Source organism: Chanodichthys erythropterus, chromosome 16, assembly GCF_024489055.1.
Source record: "Chanodichthys erythropterus isolate Z2021 chromosome 16, ASM2448905v1, whole genome shotgun sequence".
Taxonomy (NCBI): Eukaryota; Metazoa; Chordata; class Actinopteri; order Cypriniformes; family Xenocyprididae; genus Chanodichthys; species Chanodichthys erythropterus.
In genome coordinates, this window is record NC_090236.1 from 8,872,155 (window position 1) to 8,884,968 (window position 12,814).

General features: G+C 35.7%; 1 protein-coding gene across 3 annotated transcripts in view; it reads right to left on the reverse strand.

The window, feature by feature from the left end:
- svilb (supervillin b) overlaps positions 1-11,730 on the reverse strand; it is a 68,310-nt gene extending 56,580 nt beyond the window's left edge. The window contains exons 1-2 of one of the 3 annotated variants that reach the window (XM_067363880.1): positions 11,554-11,730; positions 11,248-11,420 (exon numbers count right to left, since the gene is read on the reverse strand). The gene's annotated coding sequence lies outside the window, so the exon portion shown is untranslated. Of the gene's footprint in view, positions 1-11,024; positions 11,089-11,247 lie in introns of those variants that run through there. The other 2 variants (XM_067363878.1, XM_067363881.1) reach the window with 2 other exon arrangements.
- Positions 11,731-12,814: the final 1,084 nt, after the last annotated feature.

Sequence of the window (12,814 nt, forward strand, 5' to 3'; positions counted from 1 at the left end):
AGTAAAGTGTCATTTTACATTTAATTATTACATTTCTGAACACAAAAATTAATACTACAGTTAGACCTTATACTTTATTTGTAACTTTATGTTGTATTTATTCTATTCTTATAATTAGTTTACATCATTTGTTCTTTTTACAGTCTGTTCACATGCCTTTAATAATGTATTAGTTAGGTTAGTAGTTTCTGCTGTGGTATTTGAGTAGTTAAAGTAGGCTAAGTAATAAATGCAAAGTCTCTCTTTTTTTTTTTGTGCTGATCTGAAAAATTATCCAATCCTTGACTTAATAACCGTGATATGATCCGAACCGTGAGTTTTGTGATCCGCTGCACCACTATCATCCAGTAATGAAACAAGTGAAGTTTTAAGAGCGAGTCATTGAATCATTCATTTAAAAAACTATTTTTAACATTTTAAATAGACTGCAGCAATTAACATTTGAGCAGAATCTCTAGTAAATCACGTTATTTTGTTTAGTCGTCTGTTCAGAATAGTGATCTTTGTTTGAAACAAAAATCATCATTCTCAATTTATCCAGAATTGTGCAGCCCCATATGCTTTCCATGTTTTATTTATCTCATGGAATTGTATAACTAAAAGTTGATACTTAAACACAACTGCAACAAAAGTGAAAAAATAAATAAATAAATAAATTTAAAAAAGTGAAATTTAAGCAAGTTTGTTCAACGTGAGTGGTGTGACATGACAAAAGACAATAAAACCCATTATAATCAATGATGCTGTCTACACTGGATGTTGCACAACACTAGACTGATGCCCCTTTCTATTTCTGACACAATTTAACTCAGTCACCCAATTTATCTTTAGCACTAATATTAGCATAAAGCAATAAAAAAAAAGTATCCCTTTATGGTAATATTAGAGACATCACCACAGTGAATGTAGAAATGGTAAAATCACTTCTGGAATCTTATAAAAACTCTCTTTCATGCATTTAACCTGCAGTCCCAGCACAGTTTGGAGGAGGAGTTCGGTCAGACTACATTCTCTAGTCGTTCTGGTCTCCATCTTCTGCCTTTATTAGGACACAGAGCTTACTGGCAGGATGAGGTTTGTTTAAATTACTGCTGAACTACAGACTGCACTGTGAGAACAACCATTCGAACATACCTTACAGACAGGAGGCAGGTGCTGATCTCTAACTGCCTCAAACACTAGGCTGAATTCACAAGCGCTGGATTGAAAGTGATTCTCTATTGGGATCCTGAGCCTGGACCATCTCAATATGTCTCATTGTTCTATCTCTTATCTAAACATCTCTCCTCAAAAGGACTTGTCTTTTCCTACCCATATTCTCATCCTCCTCCTTTCAACAGTCTTTGTTTTTTTATAATAGAATACTCACAGTATGTATTTTGTATACAGAACATAAATGCACAGAATACTATGACAAAATGTGAAATATATAACCAGCGAACAATGCATAAAGCAATACTGTATCCCACAATGCAATGTGATGATTTGAACTTCTACTATAACAAATAAATCACCTGAAATAAATCAAATAAATAAAACAAATAAATCTAGACATTTTGCTGGACTGCCAAAAGACATTTTTTACACAAAACAAGATAGAAAAGCAAAATAAGCACATTTCGAAGTAAATAAAAAAAATAATAATTCAAAAATTATAATCAAATATTAAACTCAAAATAAAAATGACAGCTGCATGCCATTCACTAAATTAAACATAAAATATATAAACTGTAGTGTAATTGAATGTTTTTTTTTAAATCAGATATAAATCAAAAATTTTTTTTGAAAAAGCAAAATAGCCTTATTTAAGAGATAATAAATGGATGTCATTCACTAAATGAATCATACAACACATTAACTGTAGTAAAAGGTAAGAAATAAAAAAATATATATTAAAAATAGTCTTAATTAAAATATTAACTGGATGCCATTTACTGAATTATAAAATATTAACTTTATAATGGTAATAAATGTAAATACTTCAAAAATTACAAGACTATGCATGCATGCATGTATATATGTATGTATAACTATTAAGGGAAAAACATTAAACAAAGCAGTATACAGTACACTGTGCAGCATGCAGTAAGCAGTACACTATTATTCCATTCCAAACACAGCACACATCATTCTCTATGAGGTTTACAAATGGAGAGGACTCACATTCTCTGCTCTTATAAGGTTGTGAAGAGTCTGAATCAGTCAGGCCTCATCACTCCATGAAATTTATTCAAGAGTTGCTCTTGGCTCAGTTTGGGGAAATAACTGATCTTACGTCAACAGCCATTCTAAACAGGAAGTTACGATAAAGATCTACACAAGGAATTAATTCTGAACATTAATTCATTTGTGCTATTACACAACCTGTGCTCCTTCAAAACTCCTCCATTCTTCAATCTCTCTTGTAATCCAAAAATCACTACAGACAGGAACTCATAAACACATTGTCAAACAGAGCTGATGTATAACAGAAAAGTGCCATCTGAAGTCTGTAATGATCAAGTTTTAAACTGTACCAAGAGGGCATGATTTGGCTGGTAAGCATGGCCTTTTTGCCCCTGCTTGCAGACGCCATACACAACCATCTGCTCACAGAAACTCTCTTTCTCCATTGACTGCCATTCAAAAATGAGTGTTTTATTCTGAAATTTGCTGTCAGGATATTATTATCCTGCTGCCCTAAGACATCTCGAACTCTATCCATCATACTAGCAACAAATTCAACTTCTATTTGGGAGATGTCAGATGTTTTTAGAAAGATGTTTCTCAAACCGTAGCAGGGAATGAGCCACAGCTGAACCTCAAAGGACAAAGACAGACTGTGGTGAGCTGCAAACAATACCAGTGGGAGTGGGAGATTTATGGATGAATTATATTCAGACTCTGTAGCAGTTAAATCAAATGGTGACACATTGCAGAGCTAATGTGATAAGGAATGCACATGCACACACACACAGGAGCAAAGCATGGCTTTTATGCAAACCAAAACACAAATAGTAACAGAGTGCAGAACAAAATCTAAAATAGAATCTTTAAATTGCTACATTACAGGAATTTGATTTTTGTCAACTTTTGCACACTTTCACCATAGAACATAATTGTTGAAGTCGGCATGAAACGGAAGTTGCTATAATCTTTTCTTCCCTATTGTTGCATATATCCTACTGAAAAAGTTTCTCGGGGGAAAAAAAGAAAGAAAAAAAAGTAGGGAGGGATTTGATTTTGTCCACAGGGAATTGATTGGTTGGTTGTGGTTTGTTATTGGTGAATCTCACTTGAGTGACAGGTCGCCCCACCCTCGTGCCGGTAAACATAATCAGAGAAGAGAAGTCGCTGAAAGAGGGAGGGAAAGTTATTCTGATTAAAGATTACTGGGGCACATGAATTTAAAATAATGATGTGCACAGATAAATTGTTTATAAAAAATATTTAAATATTCCATTAAAAAAAAAGGTCATTTTTGTTTTCATGGTGTCAGTAAGATACAGCCTGGTCTGGTTAAACAAGTCTTGTTCATTCTTCAGCATCAATTTTGAATGCATCCGAATTACAGAAATCACTGTTCTAAAGAAAACACCTCCTTAAATGAACAGCAAATCTTTTCCTGAAGTGGCATAGTGGTGCAACAACTAATAAAGTAGTGCAAAAACTACTGTATTATCCAGAATTACAAGTTTTACAACAATGTTCTGTGTATCAAAGGTCTCCCCAAAAATATTAAAGGGTTAGTTCACCCAAATGAAAATTCTGTCATTAATTACTCACCCTCATGTCGTTCCACACCCGTAAGACCTTCGTTCATGTTCGGAACACAAATTAAGATATTTTTGATGAAATCTGAGAGCTCTCTGACTAGACAGCAATTTAATTACAGCACCACTGTCAAGGCCCAGAAAGGTAGTAAAGACATTGTTAAAATAGTCCGTGTGACCTTAATTTTATGAAGCAACGAGAATACTTTTTTTTGCGCAAAAACAAAAAAATAATGACCTTATTCAACAAATTCTCCTACGCTGTTTACGTTGGATAGACGGTGCAGCACTTCCAGGTTCTACGTGAGCCGCACGACGCATGTGTGTGATGCTGACACAGGAGCCGGCCAATAATGAGTCGGCGTTCTGACATAGAACCTGGAAGCAATGTCTATACAACAAAAACAGCTAAATTTGTTGAATAAAAGGCATTATTTTTGTTTTTGCACACAAATAGAATTCTCATCGCTTCATAAAATTAAGGTTGAACCACTTGTCACAAGGACTATGTTTTTACTACTTTTCTGGACCTTGAATGTGGTAATTAAATTGCAAGAATAAGAACACTGAGACAATACTTAAAGTATAAAAAAATACAAAAAGAAAACAGAGGGGTTACGTGTTGACAGTATATCTGACTGTTTGTTTTGACAGAGTGGGCAGGTGCAGATAATTCAACAGCTGCAATATCACAGTCTGGCTCTCACACATACACACACACTCGAAGAAAAAAAAAAAAAAATACAAATGGAGCCATGTACTGTATGTAGACTCTGTATGTAGTGGCCTTTCCAGCCTCATAACCACAGTGAATGTGCAGAACTCCGATTGCATACAATTACCCAACTGGTCCACATTTAGTCTGTTCATCGACGGATATGCACTTCAGAGCTCATCTAGTTTGCTAGTATCCCAGAATTGCAAACCATATTCAGAAACAGCTTGACCAAGACCACATAATGGCTCTCCTTGACCAAGCACAAGCGGCAAATTTGTGCAATCATTTGTAAAACTGCTCCTACATAAATTGTTGTGACAGTTTTACAGTTGTTTTGGATAAAAGCATCTGTTTAATGAATAAATGTAAGTGCACATAAGATTTATACAGAAATTTGTTGTGCTCGTGTTTCATAAATGAAGCCCAGTGATCCTAATGTCACACAAATAAACTCCCACATCTGTGCATTAACTGAAATGATGATCTCCAAAAGTTAGATCCATAAAAATGACTTCACTTAACCTCACAACACTCTGGTGAAAGAGTGTTTGTTCAATAATTCATGACTAATCTTTGGCCAAATCATTTTTCTGGTTTAATACTTTGGTAATACACCAAGTACTTTGAGAACTGGATACATTTGCTTGGGCATAAAATATTATACCTTACAGAAAACCTGTGTTTTTTACCTGTACCCTACCCTGTATTTTTACCATACAGAAAATTTACATTGAAAGGTTAAACATGGGACAAAAATTATGCACATTTTGCTAGAATAAGTAATTTTACCCCACTCTCCCCACCTCTCAGCTCCATTGAATATGTTTTACTATATCCGTTCAGAAGAATTAGGGTGTTCAGGTTAAATTCCCAGTCATCTCAATGGCAAAAAGTATCCCAATCAACCTGAATTCACATTACACAGATCCCCAACCATTAAAGGTGCAGTAAGCGATTTCTGAGAAACACAGTTGATGTTTGTGATCAACCCAAACAAACACACCCATACCTCCATAGCTCCGCCCCCAAAATGCAAGAGTGGATGTGTCTCTATCATAGCTGAAGCAAAGCAAAATAATGCTTTGCAAAAAATAAAGCGAAGTTGACAAACAAACAACAAGGAAGAACAAAAAATTAACAGTACACACGAGTATACGCAAGCAAGGGTTTGTTGTTCAAATCTTCCTCTTGCTCACTCTCTCTCCTCCCCCATCATGAGTGGACACACACCCTACTGCTGATTGGCTACAATCGTGTTGTGCTGCTCAGTCCAAACCACTTTCAACAGCGTTCACAGAAATCACTTAAAGGTGCAGTGTGTAAATTTTAGCAGCATCTAGCGTTGAGGTTGCGAATTGCAACCAATGGCTCAGCACCGTGCTCACCCCTCCCTTTCAAAAAGCTACGGTTGCTGACACAAAGATGTCATTGTCTGAGAAAGCAAAGCAGCCAATCAAGCAATGAGGTTTCTTCTTACTTCTAACAAAGATCGGTCTACTTCTAATAAACCAGATGACTACTACTACTACAACTTCTTTGTGCATATTCAACGTATTGACAGTCCAAGCTGCCTCTAAAAACACCAACGAAAATAGTGACGAAACATGCTCTGTAGAGCAGTTTGTCCATTTAGGGTTACTGTAGAAACATGCCTGCGCAAAATGACGACTTGCGAAATGACTACTTGAGGAGGACCCGCAGTGTATTCTAAAGTGAAAAAAACTGAACGGTAAAGTCATTATGTAAAGTCTTTATACACCACAAAGCATAGTTATATTATATTGCATTTCTGTCAATAGATCCTCCTAAATTTTACACACTGCACCTTTAATATAGGTAGTTTAAATGTTAATAACAAAAATTTACAGACGGAACAATCATTTAAATGCCAAAAAAATACCAAATACTGTACATTAAGGTTTTTAAAAAAATCATTCTTTTTCTATTTCAAATAAATAGTGCTCTTTTGAACTTTCTATTAATCAAAGAATCCTAAAAAAAATGTGTCACAGTTTCCAGAAAAATATTAAGCAGCACAACCTTTTTCAACATTGTTAATAATAAGAAATAATTCTTGAGCAGCAAATCAGCGTATTAAAATGATTTCTAAAGGGTCATGTGACTCTGAAAATTCAGCTTTGCATCACAGGAATAAATTACATTTTACAATATTTTCAAATAGTTACTACTGTTTTTACTCTAATTTTGAACAAATAAATGCAGCCTTGGTGAACATAAGAGACTTTTTTTTTCTTTTAACATTTCATTCAATGTCATGCTTTAGAGGATCTAGAGTCTAGACCTGAGCATGCTCTTTTCCATAAGGTAGGAGGTCATCTTCAGGGCAGGGTACGGTTTCAGTCACTGAGGTTATGGAGTTCTAGCCGGTCTCATATTTAAGGTCTGCTGGACCAATCTTTATTTTTCTGGGACAGCAGCATGTGATATGACTCACAGATCATCATGCATATATCTGAGCCCAAAATATTGCAGAACCTGCAGTCCAAATAATCTAAAAAATCTGTTAACTTTATATCACTCCAAATCATGTACTGTATAATCAAAAATAATCAGTAATTAATGCCTGACCTCAATGACAACAAATACTGCTTGTTAGTGAACATCTGAGCACCCACAAGAGCAGGTGATTTTCTTGATGCGGTTGCACGCTCCTCCAGACATCGCAAACATAAACACACATGGGATGCCAGGCTTAGACATACCGGCTTGTTGGCACAGACCTCAGACACACTCCGGTTACAACTGCTGTTAACAGCTGATTCTAGATGAGCTTCAGACGACTTGAAGGCACAGTGAGTCCTAACCTTCACATTTATGAGCAAAACAACAGGGCAAAGATCTCAAATTATCATGATAAACTATTTGCGTCAAGCAAAATGTCTATTCAACTTCCCAACCCTTCAGTTTCACTAAAGAATGTCAATGCAAACCAAAAAACAAACTTGTTACCTAGACTTGTTCTGAAGAAAATCTGAATACTTCCTGTCCATGTAAAACCTGCTGCCACAATACTCAATACTTGAATGCGGGTGGTGGTTGCCATGTGGATGCGAGGGTGTTTTGTGTAGTTGCTAGGACATTACTAGGTGGTTGTTTTAATTATTGGACCAAAAACCTCTGCACGCAATAACCTAGAATACTGTCTATCACTTGATGGCTGCTCTAACAAGTCTGCATGGTCAGTTAGGAACTTGGGTGTGCTCTTTGATACCAACCTTTCATTTGAAAGCCACATTTCTAGTATCTGTAAAACCGCATTTTTCCATCTTAAACAAACAAACAAAAAAAAACAAACAAACAAAAAATATTATATATATATATTATATATATATTATATATTATATATTATATATATATATATATATATTAAATTATGACATTCTCTCAATGACAAATGCAGAAAAGTTATTTCATGCGTTCATGACCTCAAGGCCAGATTATTGTAATTCTCTACTGGGTGGTTACCCTGCACACTTAATAAACAAACTACAGCTGGTCCAAAACACAGCAGCTAGAGTTCTTACTAGAACCAGGAAGTATGACCATATTAGCCCGGTTCTGTCATAAATGCATTGGCTTCATATTAAACATCATACACATTTTAAAATCTAGCTAATTACTTACAAAGCACTAAATGGTTCTCAGTACTTGGCACATTATAGCTTCACATCTAGTACTATCTCAAAATTCTGGCCAGTTGATTTTACCTAGATTATCAAAATCAACTGCAGGTGGTAGATCCTTTTCATATTTAGCTCCCAAACTCTGGAATAGTACGGTGGCCCAGTAGTGCACAACACAACAAAATTTAAAAAGCAAACATAAGTTCACAACACAACGGAATAAAGCCACAACACAATGGAATAAAGCCACAACACAACGAAATAAAGCCACAACACAACGAAATAAAGCCACAACACAACGAAATCAAGCCACAACACAACAGAAATGCTCCCGACCACTAGGGGGCTCTCAGAGCTCGGTATTGTTAGTATTCCTTGCCAATGTTTTATAGAGTCGACAGTGATATGAATACCACGATTAGTTTCAACAGTATAACCACTGTATATCGGCATGAAATATTAATTCAAAATCAACTGACTGCACAATAGCTTCATATTTATACCTGTGAATGATTTGACGCGCTACCACATCGAATGATGAAGGGAACGTCTGCCAATTCCACCAAGCGGTTAAAACATATAATTTGTATTCATTACAATTACTTTTAACATTTAAAAACAGACATATTCAAATTACAAAGCTTGTCAGTCTTACCAACAGGAACTAACAAGCTTTGGAATTTGAACATGTCTGTTTTTAAATGTTAAACAAAGTCATTGTAATGAATACAAATGATGCGTTTTAACCACTTGGTGGAAGTGACAGACGTTCCCTTCATCCGTGGTAGCGCGTCAAATCATTCAGAGGTATAAATATGAAGCTATTGTGCACTCAAGTGATTTTGAATTAATATTTCATGTCGATATACAACGTTTACATACTTAAAACTAATCATGGTATTGATATCTTTTTAAGACTTTATAGAACATTGGCAAGGAATACTAATATTAACGAGCTCTGAGAGCCCCCTAGTGGTTGAGAGCATTTCCGTTGTGTTGTGGCTTGATTTCGTAGTGTTGTGAACTTATGTTTGCTTTTTTAATTTTGTTGTGTTGTGCACTACAGGGCCACCGTATGAATAGTCTTTCTAACCTTGCTTAGGAAGTTCGGGCCACTGTTAGTTTACATCATGTAGATTCTAGACTAAAAACACATCTCATACCTGGCATACACATAACACATTATCACATTTCTATAATTCACATTAGTTAAAGGATCGTTAGTCTGCATAGTCTGCCGTTGGTCAACGGCAACCAGGAACACTTCTTATAACACCAGATGTACTTGAATGGCATTTACGCTAATATTAGTCTCTCCGTTTATCCCGAGGTTACCATAGTCAGCAGTATCCGGTCCATATCCAGATCAGATGGTGGACCTGCACCTAGACACGACCACAACGAAGCCCTGAATGTCAGCTGAAATCCTGTCAACTAGATAATCCCCTGCAAAGTCCTCATCGACACTACAGTCATCGGCATAGATCCTCAGCAAAGACTACAAAAACCCGACAGGTCCTCTGCACAGACCTATGACCAGCTTCGTCTCCATACTGGAGTGATGAATGCGATCTTCAAGAAAAAGGAACTGGATGAAATATTGAATGCTACCAGCCCATGATCTGATTTCTGATCACACTAATCACACCATGTTCACTCGTTGGCCAGAGGAGAACTGGCCCACCGACTGAGCCTGGTTTCTCCCAAGGGTTTTTTTCTCCATTCTGTCACCAATGGAGTTTGGGTTCATTGCCATTGTCGGCTTGCTTAGTTGGGGACACTTAAAAAACAACAATATAGATCTGACTGTACTCACACTATTGGATGATAAAATCACTGTTTTCTACAGAGCTGCTTTATAGATGAAATGAACTAATTTAATAATTGATGATCTTTACAACAAAACTGAATCAACACTGACTGCAGCTAAGCAATGGCACTTTTTCTTTTAGAGCTGCTGTACAGCTGAAATGAACTGTTTGCATCATTGAATCATTTTCCTGTTATCCCTGTAAAGCTGCTTTAAAACAATCTGTATTGTATAAAGCGCTATATAAATAAAGGTGACTTGACTTGTTATGTGGGTACTTATTAAAAAGCCACCCCAAAATCTCTAGTTCCTAGAACTCTCTATAAAACCTACCATTGAAAGAAACAGGAATGACGTCATGTTGAGAGGAACATTCCATAAATATAACCAAGCAAAGTTAAACAAGTATGTTTAATGGCTCATAAGTGAAAAATGAAAAATAATAAAATACAAATTAATTAATTAAACAAATAAAAATAAGACTTATGCAAAAAAGTAAAAAGAAAACAATCAAGTAAACAATACATTAGTCAAACGAAGATAATAAAATAAGAGAGTAAAAAATAAGCAAGTAAAAATAAAACAAAAAAAAGAATATAAAATGAGTAAAAAGAAAATAAGAAAAATTAAGTAAATAAGTACATAAATTAATAAATAATTACGTAAATGTATTAGTAAAGTAAATAAATGAACAAGTAAATAAATGCACAAATAAATATATAATTAAATAAACAAACAGACGGATGGATGGACGGACAGGCGGAAACAGAACAGACATTATTATTTCAACTTCAAACAAAGCACATGCTCAGGATTGTGGGATATCACAGACAGCGACACCTATTCTGACTTCCAAAACCAACCAGATGAAGGCATCTTACTAGACAAGATTGAGATGTGCACTGATGCATCTCTACCATCGTATACTCTGGTTTTAAACATAGCCAATATGTTCATGCTTTTAGTAAGAATCCCAGTTCCATTGTCACCAACTCTAAAGCAAGGTCAGACCACATTTGTTCTTAAAACAAACAACAAAATCAGAAGCACTATCAGCAGCAGAACATTCAACAGTCATAGAAGATTCTGTCAAAATATACCTGTTGAGCTGTAAGAGGATGGACACAGACGACAATCACTGACACATGCTTCCCAACCCGTCTACTGTCCAGCAGGGAGCGGATCAGGGTGGGTTGGAGTCACAGGGGGATTACGCTATCATGGGGCTTAATAAAGCCGGCTCAGCCCGAGGGCTTACGGCTGCCGCCACACAGAGACGTAGATGGAGAAACAAAAAGGAAGAAAGATGGAAAAGGTACTTACTGGTTACTGCCTAGAAAAGCTTCCCAAGTTCATCTGAAGAGTCCAAGCGCAACTATTCCAAACGCAACAGTTCCTAAACAGTGTTTTGAATAAAGTGTGGGTCAGTTTGTGAATGATGAGAAGTGAAGAGATAGCAGACGCCCGTCATACTCCTCCCTAAAAATGAAGGGATGCTGATCCATATGAATGAAGGATGTAAAGGAATAACAGTGTTGATGATAGACAGGAAGAAGGGAAAGGGGGAGGGAAAGGGGAAAAGAGAAGGAGAGGAGGGGAAAGGATATTTGGAAGGGAAAAATAGGATACGGCGGCCAATTAAAGAAAACAACACAACACAGGTAAAGAAATGAGAAAATTCCAACGGCGTCCTAATCCAAAAAAAATATTCCTCTGTGGAGAAGCGGTCACTGAAAATCCGCAGGTGGCAATTCTCTGAATATCCTGTTCAGCTAACAACTCCAGAGTGACAGTCTATTGAGAGTCACGCTAGTGCACACGCTCAGAGGTAACCTCAACCAGTGGACTCCATGTATGGCCTGAGAACTGAGTCCTACAGGGGAATCTGCCATAAATAGCCTGAGGGGGGTTGAGAGACCCAGGGATTGAATCAGCTGTTAGATCAACAACATCACCAGACTACCAGAGATAGACACATGCATGGATCAGATGGAACGTATAGAGCAGGAATGGATGGATTGATCTTGAAATATCAATACTTCTGATATGATCACATAAATCATTGATCCTTTGAACACTGAAGAACACTTTTAAACTGTATTTAATTATTTAGCATTAAAATCAATGCGCTTCATCAGTTGCAAGGAGTCCAGCATTTATTCAAATGGAATTGTGCAAGATTTGTTGTAAGTTTACTTTGATGAAAAGTGGTTGATTGAATAACTAAACTAGTTAGTGAAATCAAAATTAAAATCAATGTGCATCATAAGTTTCAAAGAGCAAATAGTGAAGCTTTTATTAAAATATAATTGTGCAATAGGCTATTTCTTGGAAGTTTATTTCAATTAAAAGTGGTTGAATTTTTTTGTTTTTGTTTTAAAGTAGTTGAATTGATTAATTAATTAGACTGTTTGGCACTGAAATCAATTTGCATCATAAAATGCAAAGATCAAAAAGTGTAATGTTTATTAAAATGGAATTGTGCAAGTTTTTTTTTTTTTTTCAAATGAAATTGCTTAAATACACTATTTAAAAATAGTTAATAAATTATTTGGCATTAAAAATAATGTGTATCATAGGTTTTCAGTGAGACAAGTGCAGTATTTTAAAAGGCAATATTTTTTGCATGTTTATTTCAATTAAAAGTGTTGAGAAATTATAAATATGTATGCTAATTTGCAATTTAGCAATTATGTAAAAAATATATATATATATGGATTTCAATCATAAGGTTTATAAAAAGCTATTGTATCATCAGAAAAATCACAAAAAAACTTAAAAAGTTAGTTCAACCCAAATATGAAAATTCTGTCATTAGTACTTTCTGGACCTTGAAAGTGGTGGTTAAATTGCTGTCTATGGAGGAGTTAGATACCTCTCGGATTTCATC